The following is a 9,113-nucleotide window of genomic DNA, read 5'->3' as shown; positions in this document are numbered from 1 at the left end:
AATAGGGCATATGCTATGCCAGTTAGACGATAGTAGCCAAAAAATTTATGCGGCCTCGTCCATCCTACATGTTAAATGCAAAGATAACAGAAATGAACATTTTCACGTGATCATGAACACACAATGTGCAATCTCCCTCCCTCTCTCAATTTTTTATATAGAAGGTGAAGAAGCATACCTTGGGTCGATTCCCCAGTGCTTTTGCAATTTCAGCTTGAACCCGCATGTAGATCTCCATCCGTTTTGTGTCCTCCTCCTGCTTCAGCTTGAACATTCTCTCCTCATTGTCACGCAGGTCCTTTGCCATTATCTCTTCATGTTCGCGTCTCTCTTTGTCAATAACCTTCATCGTGTTCGACATCCCTTTCCACGCATTCCCTAGAGCGCGAGCAAAGGTCCGCACGCTTAGGCTCCTTCACTTTTTGTGATTTAACGCCCTGCCCCAAAGCCTCGTTGCTATCCTGAACTGTTGTGCCATCTCTCCTCTCCCTTGTCGTGCCACCGACCTCCCCATCATCATCTAAATCCACCTCCCGCCCTGCCTCTCCATCTCCCTCACCATCCTCCTCAGGAACCAGCGGGGTCTGTAAGCCAGAACTATCAAATGCACCTGGAATTCCCACACATCGTGGAGTTGTTGACCATAATGTGTCAAGCAACTCAAAATACTCCCAAGTTGAATGCACCCCTCCTGTGGCATTCGTCTTCTCCTTTCCTTTTTATATTTTTTCGCAAGGTGTCTATTTTGTTCTTTACTTGGTCGCAAGTATAGTCCATCTCCACCTCTTTATTTCCCAATCTTTTGGTCTCAGATTACCCTTCCTTACATGCGCATACCCACCTCTCTTCATAGTGCTTAATGCATGCTGCAGTAGCAACATCTGAGCACTTCGCATCATCTTGTCGGGGCCTCTTTTCCTTGTTTTGCGACCCAATTCTAGACAAAGTTGTTATGCTTTGGCTAGACACATTAGTAGCTGGAGATGGTCTCATGGTAGCGGGAAGCACTATGGATGGAGCAACTAGGGGTGGTCTAACAGTAGGGGGGGGTCCTATGGCCGCAGTGGAAACGTGAGCAGCATGGGGTGTATGAGCTACAATAGAAGGTCTTGCAGCCGTACTAGAGCCTTGGGCAATGGGAGAGGTACCATGAACTAAACAAGTACGTGTGAAAGTACTGGAAATTGGTGAAGGATTGAGACCAAAAACCTACACAAACGGAGCCGATTGCGCACCAATAAGCGGTTGCATGGGAGCCCTAGGAGCTAAGAGTTGGGCATTTGGAGCAATAGGCTGCAAATTAGGGGGGCGACCAAGAGTCGCAGCCACAGGGAGTGTATGGCGATCATAAAAAGTTGCACTATGGTCTTGGGAGTCCCCGATGGAATCATTAACTTGAGAATCTAGCCATTTTTCGTCCTGAAGCATATATATTCATAAAGCTCGCATCACTCCCCACTTGCGTGCTCAAGACCAGTCCTCTTCCCTAGACTCACTCTCTTCGTGAACGCTATTTGGCCTAGTGCCCCCCCGTGATCGTTTTGGAATTTGGACATTAAAATGGCTCATTGTTCACCTTGTCACCCACACATCCGTCCAAGTCACAAAATGTTGTGCAATAAACCAATTTTTAATATTGAGTGTGTGTTTGTGCGAGACAATGAAACCAGACTTCATATATTAAGATTTATTCGTTGTATGTGTGTGTGTGTGTAAGGTGCATAACAACTTTACAAATTGGCAAGCTGGTGGCAATACAATATCATGAAAAATGTATGTGTGGCTGAGAGAATTTATTGCATTTTTAATAGAATTTGTTGAACAGCGCCATGTATCCATCAGAAATGTTCAAATTGTGTATGTGAGACTTCATAAACATTTGGTAAGCAACTATGGAAAGCAAAAAAAAATCACCAATGAAGATTGTATTTGTGGATGTATATAAGCTTCATCTGTTAAACAATTCCAATGGGAGAAAAATTCAATGGAAACTTTAGTTAGTCCTTGAAACTCAATGATAACATGCAGCTTAAAAATAAAGTGATCTACTCACTAAAACAAAACCTCATACCAGGCAGCTAAAGAACGATTGAAGACATGTTAAGCCAAAAATATAAAATGAAGACAGCCAATTGATTGAGATGAGTTGGTAACTTGGCGGCCTTGCAATCAGTGGGAGCTCGTAACGATGGATTGTGGGCGTTGCAATACGAGCAGTATTCGTCCAATCCTCCTTGCTACAGGAAAGGTTGAAATGGAATTGCTATAATGTTACCTCAGGTATTGCAGTAGAATGAGCTTCAGGCTGACGACAATATGCAATCACAAAATTAATGCAAGCTGGAAACGATGCGCTCGATATTGTAAGAGCTGCGCATGAAAGCTTGAGCTGCTCTTGACTTGCAATCACAGAACTCCACGAGCTGCATGCGCTATGGAAGGTTGACGAAGCTGGGCAAGAAAACAACTGCGGGTGCGCATGTGAAGTAGCTGCAGGAGGAGGGGAAGGCCGTTGGCAAGGCACACGCTGATTGGTTGGAATGAATGCACACAAGCTGGCTGGAAGGGGTGAGGGCTGGGCTACAACGGCCAACCAGCCATTCCACGGCCAAAAAAAGCATGCGCCAGGTAGACACATGCTCTTGTAAGATTCTGTTTGGCTGGCTGGACGTCGCCTTGTGCTCATGCTGAGAGAGAGAGAGAGAGAGAGAGAGAGAGAGGTTTCCAGAGCACACTGGCCAGACCTAGTTGCTTGAGACATGTGTCCGGGGGGGGGGGGATCCCTCCCCAAATTATATAGATTATAGATGTGGAAAGAGAGGTCATTTGTCCCAGGATTACAAATAACATCATGAAAAGGGCTCCATTGAAAACAAAGAGAAGATCAAAGGTGATGGAAAAGAGGCCCACGATGGCAGTATAACCACTACCAAGCCTCTAAGAGTGGGCATCTATGCAATGACAATCCCTAGGCTGTCGCGGTACTCTAGTCTTGATGTAGCGATCCCACTGATTCCTTCAGTTAGAGAGAGGCATTTGAGGAGGAGAGAGGAGATGACGCTCCCTCAAGGACCTATGTGTTAGAGTTCATTTCATTCAGATTTTGGATCCATGTGTAGGAATTCTGGTGTTTGGACCCAGAAACCATGTGCTGGCATTCAAGAGTACATTGGTTTTGGCGTGAACAGCCCAACACCATCAACACCAATGTAAGGTTTCCAGTTTCTGAAACCTTAAAGTTTGTATAAAGCTTAATTAAACTAATATGATTATTGAAAAAGCAGTGTAGAATTGTCCGACCATGGCAAATATTAGTATTTTTGGAATCTTAAGCACAACAAACCCCGGGCTAGAATTTTTCAGAATTGAATTCCGATAAAAACTGGTATAGTTATGACCCCTGGAAGTTTACACTGTGAATTGTGTAAAATAGGAAAAATTGAAGGGTTACAGTAATCATTTAAGCATAGACTTTATTAAAGATCTCCCAGATATTTACAAGATATTTACCAATTAAACAAAAATAGGTCAAATTATAGCAAAATTGACATTTTAAAAGCTGGCAGGTAATGGGAGGGTCATCACTGACCTGCCAGGGACTCATTTAGAAGCAGGGGCGTTTTTTAACCTGTAGGGGATTGCTTGAACTGCAAGCAACTGCCATTTTCAGCCGGTGAGAGCTTATGAGTGCCAAAAAACTATAAATAGGACCCATAGCTTCACATTTTACATAGACTCGGAGCTTTGATACTCTCTCCCTCCTTTAGAGAGAACACTACGCCAAAATCATTAGAGATTAATCTCTAATTGATTAACCTAAACGATAATTAGTCTAATCTTTCTTAATTAGCAAGGTTAGATTAAGCTATTTTGTTAATAAATCAAAGATTAGGCTTATGTATGCTCATAAAACCTCTCTTAATTAATTAATCTCTGCTGATTATTATAATTAAGCTTAGTAATACTAAGCTAATTAATTATCTTGTCATATTAGGACTGGAATTAGCCAAATTAACCATGAATTAGTGGTAAATATATTATTTAAGATTAGATTAAGTTGAAGTAATTATCAGAGATATATTAAATAGTTATTAATCTAAAAAAATTATCCTATAATTTTTTGAGTAGTTTTCCTAATTAATTAGACATAATTACTCTATTTTTTGAGAAATTTAAATAGGGAAAATTAGTAAATGGATTTCAAATACTTTGATATATTTATCAATGGTTACTTAAGTGTTTAAGAACCCGTGATAATTAGGAGAAGCTCAGAAAATGAATCTAGCTAATTACTTTAGGAGAAATACCATGCTTTTTGAGCAATTTAAATAGGGGAAATTAGTAAACGGATTTTAAATGCTTTGATATATTTATCAGTGGTTAATTATGTGTTTAAGAACCCATGATAATTAGGAGAAGCTCAGAAAACTAATCTAACTAATTACTTTAGCAGAAATACCTTATTTTTTGAGCAATTTAAATAGGGGAAATTAGTAAATGGATTTCAAATGCTTTGATATATTTATAAGTGGTTAATTAGGTGTTAAAAGACCCGTGATAGTTAGGAGAAGCTCAGATATGTAATCTAGCTAATTCATTAGGCATAATTATTCTGTTTTTTGAGAAATTTAAATATGAGAAATTAGTAAATTGATTTCAATTGTTGTGATATATTTATCAGTAATTAATTAGGTGTTAAGGAACCCGTGTTAATTAGGAGAAGCTTAGATAATTAATGTATCTATTTAATTAGATATAATTACTCTATTTTTTGAGACATTTAAATAGGAAAAATTAGTAAATTGATTTTCAATTGGTGTGATATATTTATTAGTGGTTAATTAGGTGTTTAAAAACCCATGATAATTAGGAGAAGCTCAGATAGTTAATCTAGCTAATTACTTTAGCTAAAATACCCTGTGTTTTGAGAAAATTAAATAGAAAAAATTAGTAAATGGAATTCAAATGCTATAATGTATTTATGAGTGGTTAATTAGGTGTGTAAGAACCTGTGATAATTAGCAGAAGCTCAGAAAATTCATCTAGCTAATTACTTTAGCTAAAATACATAGTTTTTTAAAAAATTAAATATGGGAAATTAGTAAATGTAATTCAAATGGTATGATATATCTATCAGTGGTTAATTAGCTGTTTAAGAACCCTTGATAATTAGGAGAAGCTTAGAAAACTAATCTAGCTAATTACTTTAGCTAAAATACCCTGTTTTTTGAGCAAATGAAATAAGAGAAATTAGTAAATAGGTTCAAATTGAATTGAGTTATTTTTTTAGAGATTAATTAGATGTTAAATAACCTGTGATATTTATGCTAATCTTATATCATTAGTTTAACTAATTATCTTAGTGAAATTACGCTGTTTTTATGAGTAAATTAAAAGGGAAAATTAGTAAATCATGTGCTATAATTACATGCTATTTATCAGAGCTGTATTATAGGGTAGAGAGGACTGTGATAATTATGCCAAGGTTAGAAAAGTAGTATAGATATTTATCTAAGTCAAATTATATAAATTCTAGCTAAAAAGTAATGAGGAAAATTAGTAAATCATGTGCTATAATTACATGCTATTTATCAGATCTGTATTATAGGTTAAAGAGTTCGTGATAATTATGCCAAGGTTAGAAAAATAGTATAGATCTTTATCTAAGTCAAATTATACTATTTCTAGCTAAAAATTAAAGGGAGAAATTAGTAAATCATGTGCTATAATTGCATGTTATTTATCAGAGCTATATTATAGGGTAAAAATGCCATGATAATTATTCCAAGATTAGAAAAGTAGTATAGATATTTATTTAAGTCAAAGTATATTGTTTCTAGCTAAAAATGAAAGGGGGAAATTAGTAAATCATGTGCTATAATTACATGCTATTTATTAGAGTTGTATTATAGGGTAAAGAGGCCATGATAATTATGCCAAGGTTAAAAAATTAGTATAGATATTTATCCAAGTCAAATTATATTGTTTCTAGCTAAAAAGTAAAGGGGGAAATTAGTAAATCATGTGCTATAATTACATGCTATTTACCAGAGCTGTATTATAGGGTAAAGAGGCCGTGATAATTATGCCAAGGTTAGAAAATATACTATTTCTAGCTAAAAACTAAAGAGGGAAGTTAGTAAATCATGTGCTATAATTACATGCTATTTATCAGAGCTATATTATAGGGTAAAGAGGTTGTGATAATTATGACAAGGTTGAAAAAGTAGTATAGATATTTATCTAAGTCAAATTATCATAATTTTAGCTGAAAATTAAAGATGGAAATTATATAATTAAGTTGGAAAATATATAGATAATTACGAGAGGTCAAAAATATCCTTATCTACTTGTGGTAATTATACCATAGTTAATTAGTGAGGTTAGTAAATTATAATTGACCAAAAGTCCTATTTTTAGCAAATGATTAATTAAAATAAGTAGACTTTGTGGTTAAAAGTTTTTAGAAAAATTATAGTAGGTGTAAACCTATGATATCAAGTTAAGGAAATGAAATCTTTAAGAGAAATTAAATACAATAAATATTGAGCCCAAAATAAGTAGATTATTAGCTTAAAAGTTGATGGAAAATTTAGGAAAAAGATATAGAAAATTATAAGAATGCTAGGAGAGCTTAGAAAACCCTTAGGGAAGCGGTGGAAAAAGTTATCATGTCTATCTAGACAAATAAAAAATTACTGGGTCAAGAATTTATCGATTAAGACTATAAATTTAACCTTGGATGGGTTACGGTTGAATACAAAGGTTAAGACTAGATTTTGAACTATTTACCTAATGATTAGACGTCCTTTTTATAAGAATAAGAAGTTATGATACCAAAAAGGACCCGAGAAAATCCTACATCTGATGATGAGGACGTAGCTCCAAAACGAACTAGAGCGTCGCACGACGACGAAGCCGGGTCTAGTAGTAGGCCTACGAAGGAGAGTCTTCAGGCGCAATCGCAGCAGCAGATGGCCAATCATTCCCAAGTGGGTGTCCCATTATTCAATTAAGTCTTTAATTAGTTGAAGTTGTTTTATAAGTTAGCATTGCATACGTAAGAAGGATAAACTGGCTGAAAACGAAAGGTAACTTCCAACGTGCATTTGTTTATAATGTAGGAAAGAATTGTTTGGGTTAAAACTGGTTGAATTAGGAAAGATATGTTTTATCATCCTTAAGACAGCTTGTCTCAAGACACCTTCGACTCTTTAGTATAAATTGATGATAATGATTGGCTTTCTAGCCATGGTTAAGTCGGTTACCCCCATGAACGATGAGTTTCTACTCCATGTCATGTCTTGATGTTTCTACATAAGTTAGAATACCGATTTTATCCTAGGGGAGCCGCCCGGTTGTATGGGCAACTGGTTTGGTGTATGGGCACCCGGAACCTTGGGTGGGGGTTTATCCACTCCGGATTTGAATAAGGAATGGGTGCCATTTTTCACCCTTAGGTGGTCTTGAGACAAGATGAGTACTGGTCATGGTTATTATGGATAATGTTTTGATTGACAGTACCCTGTCTTAAGTTTAAAGATGTCTGTTTTCTAAAAGAATGCTTTCAACATTGTCTTCAAGGAACTACTGTGATGGAACGTTAAAAGAAACCATTATTTTAAATGTTTAAAACAATGTGATAGTAAGATAAATGAATCATGTGTGAGTGGGGGGTGGTAAGTGGGGATTGACTAAGGTTGTCAATCATGGACGGGTGGACCTGATTAGTCAGGTAACTATCCATCTCTGCGCACTAAAACGTTTAGAAAACTTCTTCAATTGGAAGAGGAACCTACCAGCGGCTGTGCCCTCACATATGTTAAGGGGAAAAAAGCGTTGGTTGAGAATACCTTAGTCCAATTTGTGAAAGATATAGGGCCGAAATAGTTTTTGGACTTTTAAAAGGTTGTCCCGTTTCCGCTGCGAGACAGGACTAGGTCTTCTTCTAAGGCTATAGACCCAAGCCATTGTCAATGGCAAAGGTCTATTCTTTGGATTTTTCTTATTTAGAGACTCTGATTTTTATCAGACCTAGAGACCTATCAAGGATCCCATCCCGATCTTGATATAAGCGGGTTGGGGACCTTACAACCAATGCAAATGTAGCACAACAATGCAAATAGAGTAAAGAGTATTTTGGACCAGATGTGCTCTAAGTCATTGTTTTACAGATTACTTTGGGATTGGATGAGATGTGCTCCTAGGTCTCTCTCTCTCTCTCTCTCTCTCTCTCTCTCTCTCTCTAGTTATTGCTACATGCTTGCATTTATAAGAGCCTCAAGACAACAATTAACTGACATAAAAAAATTTAAATTGAAATAGTAAGATTCAAGAGACAAGGTATTGGATTCTAGACTAGCCATCACAATTGAATGCAAAAACAATCGTGGAGCACTTCCTTCGAAGGTTGCCTTGATAGACCATAGCATAACCCCTTGTTTCCTTTGAGGAAAGACATCCATGTTGTATCTGTCTACTCTACAGGGTGGAAATTTTGTAGACATGTAAGCATCATCTTTGAGATCTTGACCAGTATAATGCACTCCAAGTCTGGTATGCCACGGAAAAGATGGATAGTGGACATGAGAGGTTTTACACCATGTAATCATTAGTGGATGTGCCAGTCAGTGGTGGTGGAAACCTTGGATAATTCAGCAATGTTGGCCACATCTATGGATAAGAATGTGTTGCTTCTAGCTTTGAACTCTTGGAACCAGACACTGCACACAGGATCTTGCTTTATAAGTGGTGGTGCATTTGTGTACATAATGAGATATCTGGGATGCTGGCTCAGCTAGATCTCTCACCACTTGGGATGTACCATTGTAGGGTATCCTTGAAAAATTGTTTCTTTGGATTGTAACACTTTGAGCTTGATGAGTGGGAAGGGAAGAACCTGTTGATGCCATTATTTGCTGGTGTGAGAAGATTGACATTAATGGAATGTAGGATTCACTCTTCCCACTGCATTGCCTCTTTCCATGTTTTCTCCGTTTCCTCTTCCACTTGCTTCTTTAGTGTTTTTTCTTCATCAGCAGTTAGAATTTTGGGTGGAGCAGAGGGTCTGGCTTCTTCTAAGTTAATCACAAGCTCTGGGAGATTTCCTTCTT

The 9,113-nt window shown here is 37.2% G+C and overlaps 1 pseudogene; it reads right to left on the bottom strand.

The window, feature by feature from the left end:
- Positions 1–335: 335 nt before the first annotated feature.
- On the bottom strand, positions 336–1,251 carry LOC147420207 (uncharacterized; annotated as a pseudogene).
- Between the last annotated feature and the right edge of the window lie 7,862 nt (positions 1,252–9,113).

The sequence above is a fragment of the Adiantum capillus-veneris genome, chromosome 28 (assembly GCF_014529385.1).
Source record: "Adiantum capillus-veneris isolate H3 chromosome 28, ASM1452938v2, whole genome shotgun sequence".
Taxonomy (NCBI): Eukaryota; Viridiplantae; Streptophyta; class Polypodiopsida; order Polypodiales; family Pteridaceae; genus Adiantum; species Adiantum capillus-veneris.
The sequence above is the reverse complement of the archived record's forward strand: the minus strand, read 5'-3'. Positions and strand labels throughout refer to the sequence as shown.